We start from the raw sequence: 16,825 nt of genomic DNA on the forward strand, positions 1-16,825 counted from the left end.
ATACACAGTGATGTATATAAATTAAGTTTAAGAAAGATCAAGAGGATTGTTGTTATAGTGGCCCTGCTATCTAGGTTTCAGGAGTACAATAGCAAGTAAGTGACCAACAAATCTGTCATCACTGTAGAAATGTAAGTCTAAAGATAAAGCTATTGTTTTACTGTACCATATCCTGACTTCAAATGAGTGCTTGGGTACCCTTGGGATCTGGGTATGAAATGTATAGATATATAGGATTCTTGGAGAAAACAAGCTTCATCTTAGTATAAAAGAAATATAACTTAGATAGAATAGACATGGAGTGCAATGCACTGCGGAGTTCAATCAAGAAACACCTTTAATACTTAACCATATAAAAAAAAAAAAAACACACACACACAAATTCCCAACAGAGACTAATCTTCTTGATCACAAGGCTCGTATTCACACCTTGCATTCCTATTGTGCACAACAACGCCATAAAGAAAAGCTATGTTCGATTTAATTTCTAATTACTTGGCACAAGGTATATTTCAAAGCGGAGCGTGCATCAGCTCTCTACTAGCAGCGAGCTAATTAAGCTGATGGTTGATTAACTGGCCGTCGTATTTTATTTCAGCTCAGCGCTGGGCAGCGGGGTGAGAGGGCTGGTCGGCCTGCGGGAGCTCTGTGTGTCCAGCTCTAGCTCAGCACATCATAACTCCCCACTCATGAATATCATAACGATTGCAGATCGGCAGATCAATCCTAGGGCCCCCGGTTTGGACCAGGCGATCTGTTCCCACTGAGTCCTCGCCCCTCAGAGATGCTTCTGGAATGTCAGGGAGACGGAGACGGCGTCGGAGGCGGAGGGGGCGTGGCTTTCTTAATCTACATTTTAAATGTGTCAGGAGGACCATGCCTGGATTGAAGGGGGAACATTTCTCCCCCAATTATCCTCAATTCCATTAATAGATTGACAATAGAGGCCAGTGCTAGGAAGGATGATGGCAGTGGGGTATTTGGGGCAGCTATAAATGTGTTGAAGTGGCAGGACAAATCAGTGGAAAGTTTTAGTGACATCCAACTATTCTCTCACACTCATAATGTAAACTTATAATGCTTTGTAGGATATTGGAAATGTACGGTAACAGTAAATTATTTCCTGATTATACATTATTACATCATTATTACTGTACATCAAAAACTCTCTTATGCTGATATATTGTAAAACCACAATAACATAATCAAACGGAAGCCTTGGAGCAGCTCGCCATCCATTTTGGTGATTAAATGCATCTCCCAACGGGTAAGAACCATGTTTTTCTTCGTTTTCCCTCTGGCCCTTCATGGAACTCTTGTACATATCACCATGAGTTTAGCAAATAAACATATTAGGAGTTTACACATCTCTCCAGATGAAAAGCTTTTATATGAGTGTGAAGCTATTCAGATAAGAAAGAAGCCATTTAATGATACAAACTGCTTTACATTTCATTTGCAAATGGAAGTGTCTTCTTAAAGTGGACAGTTACATAATCTCAGAATACAAAACAGTGTTAAATTATACAAAATAAAGAGTTAGTTATGTATAGCTATATGTTATGGCTACTCGTATACTCATATGTATGCTTTCTATATTGCAACCAAAGCTAAAAATCTAAACCCCAACCATAACTCAAGGGTCTAAGCGAAGAAAGAAAAAAATGGCATTTTTAAAAAAAAAATTACCAAATTTAGCATCCTCTAATAGTCCTGGTTTTGCTGCAGATGTAGGGCGAGCAGTTTGAAACTAAAACCATACATCCTGACTAGTTTGCAGCACAAACCTATTTTGCATTTGCCTTTTTAAAGTATATTAATAAACAGTAAAGAGGAAGAATTTATTCAGAGCTCACATTCATCACCTGAAGCAGCTGAGTGTGTGTTTTAAGCTAGCATTCATCACAAGGTGCACCTATGGCTGGACTGCAATGGAAGAGCAAGACAAATAGAAAATCCCACTTCTAATTTCTGCATTCCGCTTTCATACCCACTTAGAGCGTGATAAGAGGGGGGGGGGGGGGGGCATGGGAAGTATCACCAAGCTCCTCACACTGAAGGAGCAGTAGGCATAGCAGGTTTCCTTTGTTCTACTTGACCAAGACAAGCACTGTTTGGTGACACCTGGAAACGTGTTAACAAGCATCTGTCAGAGAAATGTTTTGAAACATTTCAAAAAGGGGTGCTTGATGGTGCCGAAAATAAAAGGCTGCCTGTAATTGCACTAATGTTCTGTTGACACGGTTTTTACAGGAAAACAAGCACAAAGGGAAGGCAGAGATGCAATTTCAGGTTGCAGCTGCACAAATCAAAGGCTGTTACAGGTTTGTTTTCCAGGAGGAGATCTGATGAAGCTTTCACAGGGGGGGTGGGAGTGCCGTGTGAAAAAAACGACTACAAACTAAAACTGAGTTAAAAAGATTCAACTAGAACATCTATTCCAAGCTCCATCAACAGCCTCCTGCCTGGTAGCACTGTCTCATTCTCCTCTTTCTGTCCTTTCTGATTCTCAGGGTGCTTTGCAAGGTTCCACTTTTCTTTCATTATGACGGAGATCCAGCAGTCAAGATCAATATTTCAGCCCTATCTTTTACTGGAGCCGTGACCTTTCCAGACACGCGTCTGTGCTCTGAAACACACCAAAGCTGATGAAGCACACAGGAGACACGGAGAGAGGAGCAGGAGGAGGAGGAGAGGAGAGGAGAAGAGGAGGGGAGAAGGAAGGAGAGAGGAAGAGAGGAGAGGATGGAGAGGAGAAAGGGAAGAGGAAAGAGGGAAGAGAACAAAGAGAGGAGAGGAGAGATGTTTTTACTTCCTTGGGTCCCCTCTCCTTTTTGTTCTCTCCTCCTCTCCCCTCTTTCCTCTTCCCACTCTCCTCTCCATCTACTCTTCTCATTCTCTCTCCTTTCTTCTCCCCTCCTCTCCTCTCCACATTACATCTGCACCCTCTTCCCACCCCGTACAGCACTGGCTTTGAGGGCAGACATTGTGTTAAGAAGATAACACACACCATGAAGGGAGTTCACACAGATGCACATTCCCACTGAAAGGCAACAGGCAACAGTCATTATTTCATAACTGGGATTACTGAGCAGGCTTGTCTGTCAAGACAAACTGTTGTGAACTTGTGCGTGTGTGTGTATGACCGCATGATATTACGGCAAACACAAATCCGTTGATCCACCCACCTGTGCCCTACCCATCTTCGGACAATCTTTTGATCCATCTGCAGTGGGAGGACAACACTGAGCTCTTTATTTTCCCGGAATTAATTTGAGTGACAGCAGCAGTGTTGCTGATTTCAGGAACCAGGCTGTGCAGGCAGTAAAACACATCACATTGCCACTCCTGTCTCTCAACCAAATCTCACACATACTCTAAAGAAAGGCTAATCCAGCGACCAAAAAAAACAAACAAAAAAAATAGCTCTGTATGTTTCGACGGTTGGATTGCTTTATGGAGAAAAACTAAAATGCTGCGAAATGGATATATCCAAGACCATTCTAAGGACATTGCTTTGTCTTGTCTGTGGGTTTAAATAGTAACCCTTCCCCCTTTACAGCCTCTTCAGACTTCTCATTTGAGAACATTAATAAAAATCAAATTAGGTGTCACCTCAATGTAAGGAATCTTTTTTTCCCTCTCCATAGAATATTCTAGCACACAGCAAAAAAAAGAACTGACACGCTAATCACATATCTGGGCGTAGATTGAGCTAAGTCATTTGACAGCCTCCTCGGTAATGTGATGCTTGAGGGCTTGGGATCCATCAAAATGAGGCAAAATGAAGGAACTTTGAATTGCATTCGGTACAAAAGGAACAACCTTAGCATGTTACTTGTCACACTTTTGACACTATGTCAGCTAAAAAAAAAAATATATATATTGCTTAGGGATATGAACTCTTAAGTAGGTAATCACTTGTACATGTGCTGCGATGTTTTCTTGTGAGATGACTACCTATGCTGGGGTGAATATCACTAATTGGCTCTGGTCAGAGTGCTGGCAGGTCATAAGGCTACAGTGAATGATCGAATGGATCAGGCTAACCTCTGGGCAAAAAATAAATAAAAAATCTGGTAAATGCCTTACATTAAAAAGGCGTCATTGTAGTTCATGAAACAAGATCTCAAAACCAACAATCCATGTCAACGTGACCGCCACTCAAGTGTAACAGCAAATGTCAACAATAAACATCTTTTGAATGAAATAAACAAGCATAACAATCTGAATAGAGGGCTTTGTAACAATATGCTCTCCAGGAAACTTAACACAAGCTTTCAGGTGCAAATCAAACAGGACATCACAACAATTTCCACATCTCAGTTTCAGGACCAGCTGACTGAATATTGATCAAGGCAGATCGCCAGCAGGCCCATGAGGCTTCCTTTGGTTTCAGTGTTCACTTTCAACAGACTCCCTCCAGGCACCCAGAATAGAAAAATAATGGCTAAAAATACAGTCACCGAACAGAAATAAAATCTCGACATCAATATAAATAAAAAATGAAACTGCAAAATATGAAAGCGTCACGTTTGTCTCAACATCTCAGTAGTAGGTGAAATGCAAATATGGAATTGGGCTCCTGCAGGATTGCTGGAGGATCTCAGCTTTGGGACTGGGAGTCAGAGCGTGAGGAAGCAGTTGGCTGGCACAGTCCAACCTGATTAACCACCAGCCCCCCCCCACCCCCCACCCCACCCAACCCCACCCCACCGCAGCTGCAACCCTAGCCGCTCGGATGCAATCTGTTTACATGTTATGCGGATGCATTAATACGGAGCTCTAGAGTTAATTAACGCGTCTGACATTATTGCACTTCTCCTCTATGGCTTCCAGTGCTGGGGCTAGGGCTATTATTTATAGTCTGTTAGTTCATTAGAGGGAAATCCGCACGTCTGGCCACGCGGGTGACGCGTGCCCACGCTTGCCGCCTCACACAGGCTTTATGTTCTTTGCTTAAGAAGCGTGGGGAAATTGGTCACTAGGGAAATTCCACTGCTATTGCAACCACTCCCACTTAATCAATCACTTCGCTTTAAAGTAGAGCACCTTCTCTACTTTTCCTGCTAGCATGGACGATTTAGACCCCGCATAATGTATGGAACGCAAATCTGCCACTAATCACATACATGCACGGCAGCCACATCCACAAACAAACAACGACGACGACCGTGCAATGGAATCTCAATTATAAACTGCCCCTCAATGCAAAAAGAACAACAAACAGTGAGGAATCAGTGGTGCAGTTCAAAGCTCAGCAAGTACAAATGAGATTTGCTACTGGACCATACACACACACACAGCTAGTGTAAACAACCTGTGAGGCAGTTTACATCACAACTAATAAAGTAATACAAGCACATACACAGTTTTATTTATTTGACAAAGGCAAAGTTTATGCTACATGGGCTCTACCACCGTAAAATAAACTAAAAAAAAGGGTCTAATAATGCACTCGGACCAGGATTTGGGTCCTTGCTGCTTGCTGCAGAAGTGAAGACTGCTACAGCCTCTCTTCCACCTCAGATGCATTTGCTAGGGAGGAGATCCAACACGCAGTGCAGCGACCTGGTTTAGGGAACATGGCGTTCTGTTGCCGTCTCCGCCCGGGACAGGGGCTGGGCCCTGCGGCAGCCATGGGAACAAGCTGTAAGGAGCTCTGGAGGTGCCGACCCACTGCCCGTAGCCTCCGAGTCTATTTGTTCAGGGAGCCCCGTCATATAAATCACTTCAGCCGAGTCTGTGTAAATGAGAATCGTGCACTAGGCTACATGCACCTCAAAAAAAAGGGTGTGGGCAAGCAAATCCAGGACATTTTCAAGGGCTGATGTATCCTCAATTAAAGACACTGCAAAGCGTGTCACCATGGAGCCATGCGCAAAGTCCCATCGCGGAGCAGCACCAGGACCTTGATGCATTGTCACACTTCGTGCGAGTGGAAAACCCAATGACAAACACTGTTTTTTTTTTCCAACTGAAAATCATCTCTTTTTTATCACCAACAAGAGAACAGATTTGGATGGAAGGATTTGGCGGACAAGTGTGCTTTTTTTGCACAAAAGTAAAACGCTTCAGCTTTCACCAAAGGTGTTTTTTGGTTGAATTTAAAAGCAGGTAACAATGGGCCTCAAATGAGCAGTGAGCATGATAAATCAGTGCCTCTGAGCAGGGAAGGCAGAAGGGGTTGAGAATGCCACAAAATGCACCAACAATTTTCATTCAAATCCTAAGGCAGAAAAGTTACAAAAAAAGAGATTAAGGATATGTTTACAGATGCAGATTGATGAATATATTTCTGCACCATCAGTGTAGTACTGAGAACCAAGCACACGGGAAGAGAATAATACACAAAAGAAAACTCTGAGCAACAATTAGGCAAGTAATCCTATGTAAGGTTAATAAAATATTGAATATGAAGCACAATCTCACCTGTTCCATAAAAAAAGACACTGGAGGGAGACAGTATTTTTTGTCTTTTATTCACTGTAAAAATAAACTCCAGCATGAGTTTGTCATTCACAGATACTGAAGTCATGTTATGACCTTCACATACCCCCGAGGGAAACCCAAAAGGGAAACAATGCTCCGTAAGCTTCCCTTTGACACGACTGAACTCGTACCACAAGCCCATCAAAATCTCCATTGGCCGTCCCCTGGGTCTCGTGAGAAGGCAAAAAGCTCCCTAAGGAGTCTCGCACCTCTGTCATCTGTACAGCCATGTTCCATTCCATCAGACCTCTCAGCCTTATCCCACGGTCAACACCCCAAAGGATTCCAACGGGGGCCACAGATAGGATAGGCAGATAGAACTAGCACTGCAGCACGTCGCTACGCAAAAAGGAGGGAGGGCTGTGTATAAACGCATGGTACAGTATATCGGAAATACATCACTATCCCAGTAATACTGAAGCAACGCAAAACTGCTTATTACTGCTGATGGTCTTCTTGAAAACACATTCTGGTCGCATTCCATCTTTCTGAGTTGCACTGAATACATAATTATAAGGGTCTTGCAGATAAAAAAAATCCCACTGACCCTTCATGAATATTCACCATTCCCTGAAACTACATTTGCTAAGTCTATTATCTGAGAATTAAATCGTGATTATATTAAAGATTTAAAAGGCTTAACGCAATTAGATGCTGTCTGTCACTGCGAATAGATCATTTTAAAGTAAGAAGTCGGCAAATTGGCTTGGCTCAGTCTCTCAATGTGCATTGTTTAAAGAGTGCATTTTAATGTAATCTCTTTTTTTTCTGTATGCAACGTCTTTATTAAATGAGTCAAGCTGAATTTATCTGTAGCAAATCGATGCTACTGCACATGGGCTACATAATGCTGATGCAACTCTCCCAAAGAAATCAGCCAAACAGCATTTGATGGCAGCAGTGTATGGTGTACAACATTTGCATAAGATAGCATCAAAATGTCATCTTATTCTGGGGTGGACAGAAACACTTTCCTTTTGCCCAGAGTTGGGGGAAATAGGGATTTTCTCCCTCAAGGCGACACCCTGTCTTGTCTAAACCTTATGGAATATCAGTGGGGTAACACACTAGCTAAGGCTTTGGAGACTTGCCAAGTAAAACACGGCTCAACCTGCTACCTATATGCTAAACGCTAAAAACAAGACACTGTACAGGTTCGGCCTTTGATGTGAACTCCCACTGCTGTCAATCTCCAGCACTCAAAAAACCTCCTGTCAAGGCGCCTCAGCTTTGCCTGCAGCTAACACCACTCCGCTTCGACAAAGACACCTCATCCAAACACCCCCTCATCTACACACCTCATCCAAACACCCCCTCATCCAGACCCCTCATCCAAACACCCACTCATCCAGCTCGAATGGGTCAAAACAGAGGCATAGCAGAACTGAGGCAGAGCTTCTTGACCACCCAGCTGATCCACTGGACCTGATTAACAAGAAATGGGTGTTTTCACAGCCCACCGCCTGCATTCATTAGTAATCGCCCGTGACAGACACCTCTGTGCTGTGCGGCCTGGAAAGTGGGGAAATGAAAGTCAAAAACTCTCCCATTCAAAAAGCATACAACATTAATACCTGATGTAAACATGTTTTCGGGATGCTGTCATTCCATCACTCCTTTTGAAAAGCAAAAAACTCAGCACCAATAATCCCTGGCAATGCGCGACCAAGGGAAAAGCGAAAAACCCCAAACAGTAAACAGTTGTGTGTGTGTGTGCCCTGCTGTCAAACTAGCTCCACATTCTGACTCAAATTTGGCTCCTTTTCTCGCCCCGTAGAGGAACAACACCATCTCTTCTTTTTTTTCAACCACACAGCCACAGACTCTTAAAAATGTAGCATATCGATTGCTTTGTTTGTGCTGTTGGGGCAGAGATGTTCTGTGCTGAGTGTGAGTGTCTGTGTTTATCTGCAGAGGGCCCAGGAGACACAGCCTCCTCATGCTGACAAGCCAAAGTAATGGCGTCCGGGCTCCCCGATCGGCGGCACAATCCACTTTGTATTATAATCCGTCCAAAACAATCTAGCGCCCGTCCTGAATTTTGCATGGATGAAGATCTGACATGCATCTAATGGTCTTATTAAATGTTTTATTATATTCATCACGAGAGGGGTGACATTATAAATTGAAGAAGGCATTAGGATTCGGCCCTTTCAGGACGAGTTGTTAAAAAGCGAAGGTGGAGTTACGGGAGGTGAAGAACAAGAGTAACACATGGAATGACTACACGCAAGAAATCCAGCCACAGATAACCTTATGAAAAATTCAGCCGCCCGAGGTGTAGCGGTAGCCGTAGCGGTGCAATCCAGGCCAGGCTTAGCCGAGGGTGGATACGGTTCTGAGGCACGCAGTGGCCCATTAAGATGCTACGCTTCGTTATGAAATTGCTGCACTGAGCCACGTGCATGGGACATGGGACTGATGTTTGCACAGAGATGTGAAGGTAGACAGGATCAAAGATCAAAGGGTCTGCTCTCTGCAAGCTGCACTCTTCCATGCCAGCCGCCTTTCGACAAATTTACCAGAAACCCTCAACACCAGAGAGCCTTCTCAGCCATCTGAATTACCCAAACTAAGGCAAAAATCTAAACTTCTTCATTTTTAATAACCCCAAATTATTTTCAAACATGTACAGAATTGTAGTAATGACATCTAGACTCAATTTAACCGAATGTAACACAAGACAATTCCAGTAAACCTTTCACACTATGACTGGGCTATCTTTGAGGAAAATACTTAATTTTTCATCAATATATTCCATGATTAAAAGGGTGAAAAAGGAATGCCAAATTATTTTCTTTCATACTCGTGAAAAAAAAATATGATTCATGATCTACTCAAAATGAATGAGGAATTCTTTAGAGGTTAATCTAAATGAAGCATTAAATAATAATGAGGGGCCCTTTTTCAAGTGACATTACATGCCTTTCCATCTATAAATCAACTTTACCAGCATATTTTATCACTGAGGGGACAAGGGGCCATCCTCTCACCATTCCCAGGCAGAAGCCTCTCCTGCTCCCATGATCCCCCATCAGTGTGGGGCAACTAATTAAACAGCCGCTCCTTTCAAGGAGTCCTTCAAGAGTTCAAAAGCTACATATCAAAGGAGGTTCAAAGGCAATCCGAATCCAAAATGGTAAGGTGCAGGGATATTATGCATGGGAGGAAAAAAAAGAGGGTGACTTGGCACCATGTATGACTCTTCTTCTCTTCTGTGAAAAAGAGCAACAAAAAAGAGAAAAAAAAATAAGAAATGTAAATTGCACCTAAGTGGAGAGCGCTGCTGCTTTTATACAGCGGAATATTAATCTCTTTTTCTCTGTGGCGCCACTGTGCAAATCCTGTTTGACTGAGCACAGGCTCATTAGTTCCTATGATATGAAATTACTCAGTGGTAAGAAAATATGCTCAAAAGCAGTTAAGAGGAAACCTTTTTCCCCTCATCACCAGATCTGTGAGGATGGAAATGGACTCTCATTAGAACCTGTATGTTTGAGCTACGTAATGATTGTTGAATAGCAAAAGGTCCTCTGTGGAAAATAATAATAATAAAAATCTCCCTGCAACCCCCTAACCATTACTCCCCCACCCATACTGTAAGAGTCTCTCCATCTCATCACCTTAACTTGCTCTGCTTCATTACAGATGAGATTGCATGTGGCTCGTTATGTAGGTGTGTGTTATTAAAACGAGGGCTGTAAGTGTTGAAATGGCTATACGTGTTCACTCTTGCTAAGGTGCATCTCCAGCTAACCCTACGGCTCACAGCAGAGGGAGTAGCATCGACTGCTAAGTTTTAAAAAAAACTACATGGAGGAAAAAAGACGCTCAACAACTGCATTTTATCTTAATAATTCTCACTATCCTGAGTAGCAAAACAATAAAAATCCTCTTCCTCCTCCTCCTCCTTTTCCTCCTCTCTCTTTCTCGCTTAACTAACAGAGCATGCTGATCCCTGGCTCCCAGCCACATGGTTGTGCTTGGCTGAAAGGTAGACCTGGAGTCAGTAGGACAAGGTAACAGGAAAAGGGCATTTTGTGGCCGGCCAATGCTCCACCGACGTGGTGATGAATGCAGCTGGACGGGATCCAGTGGTGAGGTGGGTTGGGGAGCAGTGGGGTGTATATTTTTAGCCCGTTCCCTGTGATATCACAGGGGGGCAGAGGAGGACTGCCATGGGAGGATGCTCCTCCAGGAATGGGCTTATCTCCTCTACTAATGCTAACGTCTGGAGCCACGACAGAGCTGTGCAGACAACCACGCAGTTCCCACTGGTCAGGATGCTGGACCGGTCAACAAATATGGCCATCTTTAGTCTAAGCTCTCTAACCCTAGTTGGAGTTTTTTCCATATTATTATTATTATTATTATTATTATTATTATTATTATGTTATATGATAGTATATGTTTAGGGTTTATGCAGATAGGACAGGTGAGAGTGACCAGAATCCAAAAATAGGGGGTGGAAACAGAGAAATGATTGTGGGTCAATCATGTGGGAGTGTATGTGTGTGTGTGTGTGTGTGTGTGTGTGTGGGGGGGGGGGGGGTGGTTGAAAAGCACTGGGATAACTCACACATCCGCATAATGTAAAGCCCATAAAACTCATAATCCATTTTTATTCCAATCTGAACATTTTCCTAAGGTCTCATTATTATACTGTGGTGCTTTAATATAATCTTTTTTAAACCCTTCTTGATTGTTCCTGGGGTTTCTAATGGGTGGGAATTTACAGAATATATATATATATATATATATATATATATATTTCAGGTAGGGACGCTCTTACCGGCTCTAAGAGAGTAAATTTGTTCATTTGTGCTACGGATGAGAATAAAAAATAAGTTTGGTTAGTGCAGAACTTTTCTAATGACTGAAACATTATTAGAATAGAAAGAGAGTTTAAAGTTTAAATCAGTTCAGTCAAAACACAGTTGTATTAGAAAAGTATGGTCTCGATGGTAGTTCTAAAGTTCCACAATCTCAAGCAACATAGTGGACATGGAGAAGACTAGCCTGACGAGCCAGACCCACATTAAAATGTAGGGTCTGGGCACTCACCGTTCGCAGTGCTCAGTCCGAGGGGCGGGATAATCGGTTGTCTTTCAAATTCCCTCTGCACGCAATAGGACAGCACTGAGTCCCATGCGTTTTCCCACCAGCAGAGCTAGTTGGCTAGTTGGCTACTTTTGACATCTTAAAACAAGCTTAACTCGTGTCACACTGTTGGCCAACAGCAACATCCATCATCTTTGTTTTCAAGTAGCAGGGAATTCAAGCCAAACTCTGCAACTCTGCCATCAATCATTATGTTAAGCCCGCCTAACGACTCTATACACGATTTGATTGGCCTGATAGAAGTTTAATTTTTCAAGCTCACAAGCCAACAGAGAGTTGCTAGACTAGCCCTGGAAGCAAATGTAATTTGCTGCCGCTAGGGTGCGTCTAGATTTCTAGGCTAGGAGAAGACTCCTGTACCCATTTGAAGGTACACCAACCATATGGCCCTTCACAGAGTTTACATCTAAATGCCTGTATACTGTACTAGAGAGAATTGGAGTACATATGGAGAAACGAACCCCATCATGTACATGATCAACGTTGTGGTGTAAAACAATAAGTCTCTCTTCCTAAACACGGGCCAGGAGTGGATCGGGGCTGTTAGGGGCTGAGCAGCCATTCTCTGTTGGGGAGATCCACTGAGATGGGCCTGCAATCTCCCCAAATCCTCTCTGAGCTGAGCTTCCTGCCCAATGAAAAGGCCAGTTTACACAGGAATTCCCTTGTTTTCTACACACACACACACACACACACACACACACACACACAGTGTGTGGTATTTGTGTTACATCACAAACACTATCAGTCCAACTGAATAGTACAAGCACAACAACAAAACTGGGGTTAAACTCAACAGAACGACCAAAAGGACAAAACACACACACACACACACTCCAAACAACCAGTATCCTCTCTTTTTCTTCTTACAAGTCTCACAGTTCAGAAAGAGGAATTTAAAACGCTGTCAACACCCACACAGAAGCAAACAAGGGCGGACAGAGCAACAGCAGCGGTGGCAACAGAACTCCGAAAACTTGAATTCCCGAAGACAGAACCCAGGGAGGGCTGACCCCCCTCATCGACCCAGCTGCTTTCTCATTCCTCTGTCATTGACCTGTCACTGTTAGTATATTCTTTCATTAAAGCACCTCCAAACAAATCCTGTTGAGCCAGACAGGGCTGGCCTGTGTGGCTGGGGGGGTGAAATGTGTGGGAACCGATGCAGACCTCAGCAGCTGCCTGTGTCTCTCTGTGTGTGTGTGTGTGTGTGTGTGTGTGTTTGCTTGCGTGCCGCGCGTGCACGTGTGTGTGTGTGTGTGTGTGTGTGTTTGCTTATGTTTGTGTGTGTGTGTCTATGTGTGTATGTATGTATGAGTGTATGTATGTGTGTGTGTGTGTGCGTGTGTGCGTGTGTGTGTGTGTGGGGGGGGGGGGGGGGGGGGTGTGCCTGCACATGTGTGTGTGGAGTGGCTCTGTGTGCATGCCGTGTGTGTGGGAAGGCCACAGGGCTGTTGCCGGCCCTCTCCCAACTGTGTAAGCACATAAATCTGGCCGTGCCCTGGGGTGGGAAGCTGCAGCACTAATTGACTGTAGAAGGATTAGGGGTCAGGGCCCGAGTAATATTAGCATTAATAAAGTTGATCCTTCAATGGAACCAATCAGGTGCACTGTGGGTGGAAGAGATCTCCGCTTACCGCCACCATGGCAGGGATATATTACTCTTAAATCCCTGGACACACACACACACACACACACACACAGAGAGACACAGGGGAGACACACATAGGCATGAACATTTGCACAGATGTAGACAAACACACACCCACACCCTCTCACACTCTCAACATGCAGACAAAAGGAAATTCATATATTTCAGCTGACAAAGGCAAAGGCAACAAAAGAGGGGACAGAAAAAAAGATAAGGGAAGGCAAGAGGGGGAGAGGGGAGAGGAGAAACCACAAGCTTAGATAGTGCAATAACAGCATAATCACTGTCTGGGCCTTCTGCATGAGTAGAATGAGGAAGGCACTAGCAGCAGCAGCGGTTGCCTCAGCTCCTTGGCCGAAGGACACGGCAGGCACAGAGGACGCCAGCGCACGCGCCCCGTGGGGCCCTCGAAGGGCCTACCTCTACAGGGGCCACAGTGGCGCTTTGATCTGGCGCCCCTGCTAGCGCCCCACCCACGAGAGCCAGATTAGTCCAAGAAAAAAAGTGTCGCAGCGTCTTTTCTCTGTACTTCTCCCGACAGCGAACGGAAAGAGAAGGCAGGAGAACAGAATGCCACCTTGGTTTAAAACGGACACAAGTTTTAATTTCACCAGCCCCCCACCCCCCCCCGCTGTCGTCGTCGTCCCTAACAGTGCCTATTTTTACGGAGGAAGCCTTCACACTTAAAAAGAGCGATCAAAGGGGCAGTGCAGTCATTGATAAGCGTATAATGGGCTACTTTGAGGGTACACGCGCTTCAGTGAAATCCACACGTAGCTCAAACTGCCAGCTATTAGTCATGCTGTTGCCTCATTTCCATACTCGCTTTATTTTTCTCTGGCATGTGTGAAGTGCGCCAGCGGTTGTGTGAACTCCGACGAGCGCTAATGATATTCACACCTACGGGGGACACAAAAGGTCTTCATCATTCTTTGTCTAAGAATGAAAGGGCTCTTATGAAGCCACTTGCTATGGTTCACACACACACACACACACACAATGCAGATTTCAATTTTTCAGAGTGTTTCCCTTTGATTAGCCTCTTCTCTTGTCAGTCTTGGGGACTTGTTCCAATGGGTGGAACAATAGAACAATACCTAGAAGCTACAGTATGCTGAAAACAATATGACAAGATTACACTCTAGTCTGTTCTACAGACTTTATTTACTACTTTTTTGAAGAGCAGGTTAGGCCTGCCCGCCTTTAGTAATGTAAATATGGAAGACATATGACAAACACATAGGTTTTCCTTTCTCGATTTTTTCCCCCTGCGCAGTCAAGGGGCTTTTTAGGCTGGAGTGTGTTGGACGTTAGAGCTGGCAGGAGTGTTCCAGAGAGGCTGCCACTGAGACTCAGAGCTCACAACTTAGCACACACACACACACACTTCTGACGCTTTTCTTTGAGGCTGCACCAGCACCTGCCACTAACTCCAGAACTGTACAGTGTGGCCAGTTCAAGCAGCCTGTGGGGGCTGACAGAGATCAATAGCAAGACATGTAGAGAAAAGAAAGGAGAGAAAGAGAGAGTGAAAGGAGAGAGAGCACAAGAGGGGGAATGCAGAGAGAACGAGAGAGAGAGAGAGAGAGAAAGAGATAGAGAGAGAGAGAGAGAGAGAGAGAGAGAGAGAGAGAGAGAGAGAGAGAGAGAGAGAGAGAGAGAGAGAGAGAGAGAGAGAGAGAGAGAATAGGGGGTTAGAGTCCCTGAGGGCTCCTGTCTGGTGTCACTTCTCCTCTTCATTCTGTTTGACACCTCTGAGCTGTATGTGATCGTCAGTCGGAGTGTTTGAGAGTACACTATACGGGCACGCGGCAGCTGAAGCCCTCACCACTCTCACTCCCCACCGGCTCCCTATGCACACAATACAGCCAGGAAAATGAAAGGCAGAGCATGATATAGATAGCATGTGACAGACAGCGAAGGAGAGAGAGAGCAAAAAGAAGGAGGGCTGGGGGAGGAAGGAGAAAGAGCAGAGCAGATACAGTGGAAAGAGAGAGAGAGAGAGAGAGAGAGAGAAGAGGGGAGCAGAGAGAAGAGGGGAGCAGGGGGAAGGAGCAGAGCAGATACAGTGTAGAGAGAGAGAGAGAGAGAGAAGAGGGGGAAGGAGCAGCAGAAACAGTGGAAAGAGATGGGGAGAAGAAGGGAGGGGAGGAGGGGAAAAGAGCAGAGCAGATACAGTGTGAAGAGAGAGAGAGAGAGAGAGAGAGAGAGAGAGAGAGAGAGAGAGAGAGAGAGAGAGAGAGAGAGAGAGAGAGAGAGAGTGGGGAGGGGAGCATGGAGGGCAAGGCTGGAGGGGGAAAAGAAGGCAAAGGGGTCTTTCAGTCTCCCTGCGACAGCAGTCTGCCCAGCAGTGGTCATCATTAAGGTGGTTAATAGACCATGTCGCATCCAGGAACTGACAAGGCGGGCCGGGCAGCACTCAAGGTTCCGCGCGAGGGTCACCTTCAGGACGGACGCAGCTCGATCAGGACCGGGGTCACCAGGAAAAGAGACATGGCCTGACCCTGCTCCGCTCGGCTCCTCGGGATGGATGTCCACCACCAGCCAAGTGGAACAGGGGGCCATGACCCTCTCTGTTTTCCAATACCTCCACTAACACCCCCCCCCCACCACCTAAAAAAAACAAAGCAGCTAGCTTTGCCTGTGAAAACAGGTATTGCACTTGAACATAGCCTCTACTTGACCTTGTGAGTGTAGAAAAGTAAGATAATATGCAGTTGCTTTCATATTTTATTTTTCATTGTTTTTTTTTTTACCTCAAATTCATTTTCAAAAGTTTTACAGCAAGCAACATAATTAAAAAAATGTGTGAAAGACATCATTATTTTATATCAAGACAAGGTTATATGGTGCAGAAAAACTTGAATGGGATGATGATTGCCTAAATGATTTAAGTCACTAGACAGAGGACAATACCTTTTCTTCACGGTGAGTCTCATTCATTTAGTTAAACAAAAGAAGTAAGACAAATGAGGAATCAGTGACACACTGACACACACACACACACACACACCTTCACCTACTGGTCACTCTGCATGAGCATAATTAACTGAACAAAACTGGATGACGAGATGGGCGTTAACACTTGTGTTGGAAAAAAAATGATCTTCCACTACATTTAACAGCAATCCTTTAACACGCCTAAAGGATTTGTCCCCCAACTTATTAAATTTGATTAGTTTTCCTACACTAACCCAGATATTCACAAAGTTTGTAATTCATGTCAGGGTGTTTCTTAATGTAAAATAGATTTAGGGTTGAAAAAAAAAAAAGTCAATTAAGATTTGAACAGTTTAGCATTTTTTGACAATTAGAGTCAAACAAGGAGTATCATACATAAGCCTCATGCCAGATATTATTAGTGGCTCCTGAGTTTTTGATGATTTGGACATGGGCCTAAATGGGAAGGTTGCCAGACAGATCTGCAGAACAAATTCCAATGTGCTCGCAGATTTGTCTGTGTTCACTCAGACTACAGAATATCGATACAACAGAAATACTGCATTCCACAGCATACGATCCACACACACACACACACACACACCATCTCAACAACATTAG

General features: G+C 44.3%; 1 protein-coding gene across 7 annotated transcripts in view; it reads right to left on the reverse strand.

Annotated features, from left to right (window-relative positions):
- Nucleotides 1-16,825, reverse strand: part of macrod2 (mono-ADP ribosylhydrolase 2) — a 497,711-nt gene that overhangs the window by 130,201 nt on the left and 350,685 nt on the right. The window lies entirely within an intron of this gene.

Source organism: Alosa sapidissima, chromosome 16 (genome assembly GCF_018492685.1).
Source record: "Alosa sapidissima isolate fAloSap1 chromosome 16, fAloSap1.pri, whole genome shotgun sequence".
NCBI classification, from domain to species: Eukaryota; Metazoa; Chordata; class Actinopteri; order Clupeiformes; family Clupeidae; genus Alosa; species Alosa sapidissima.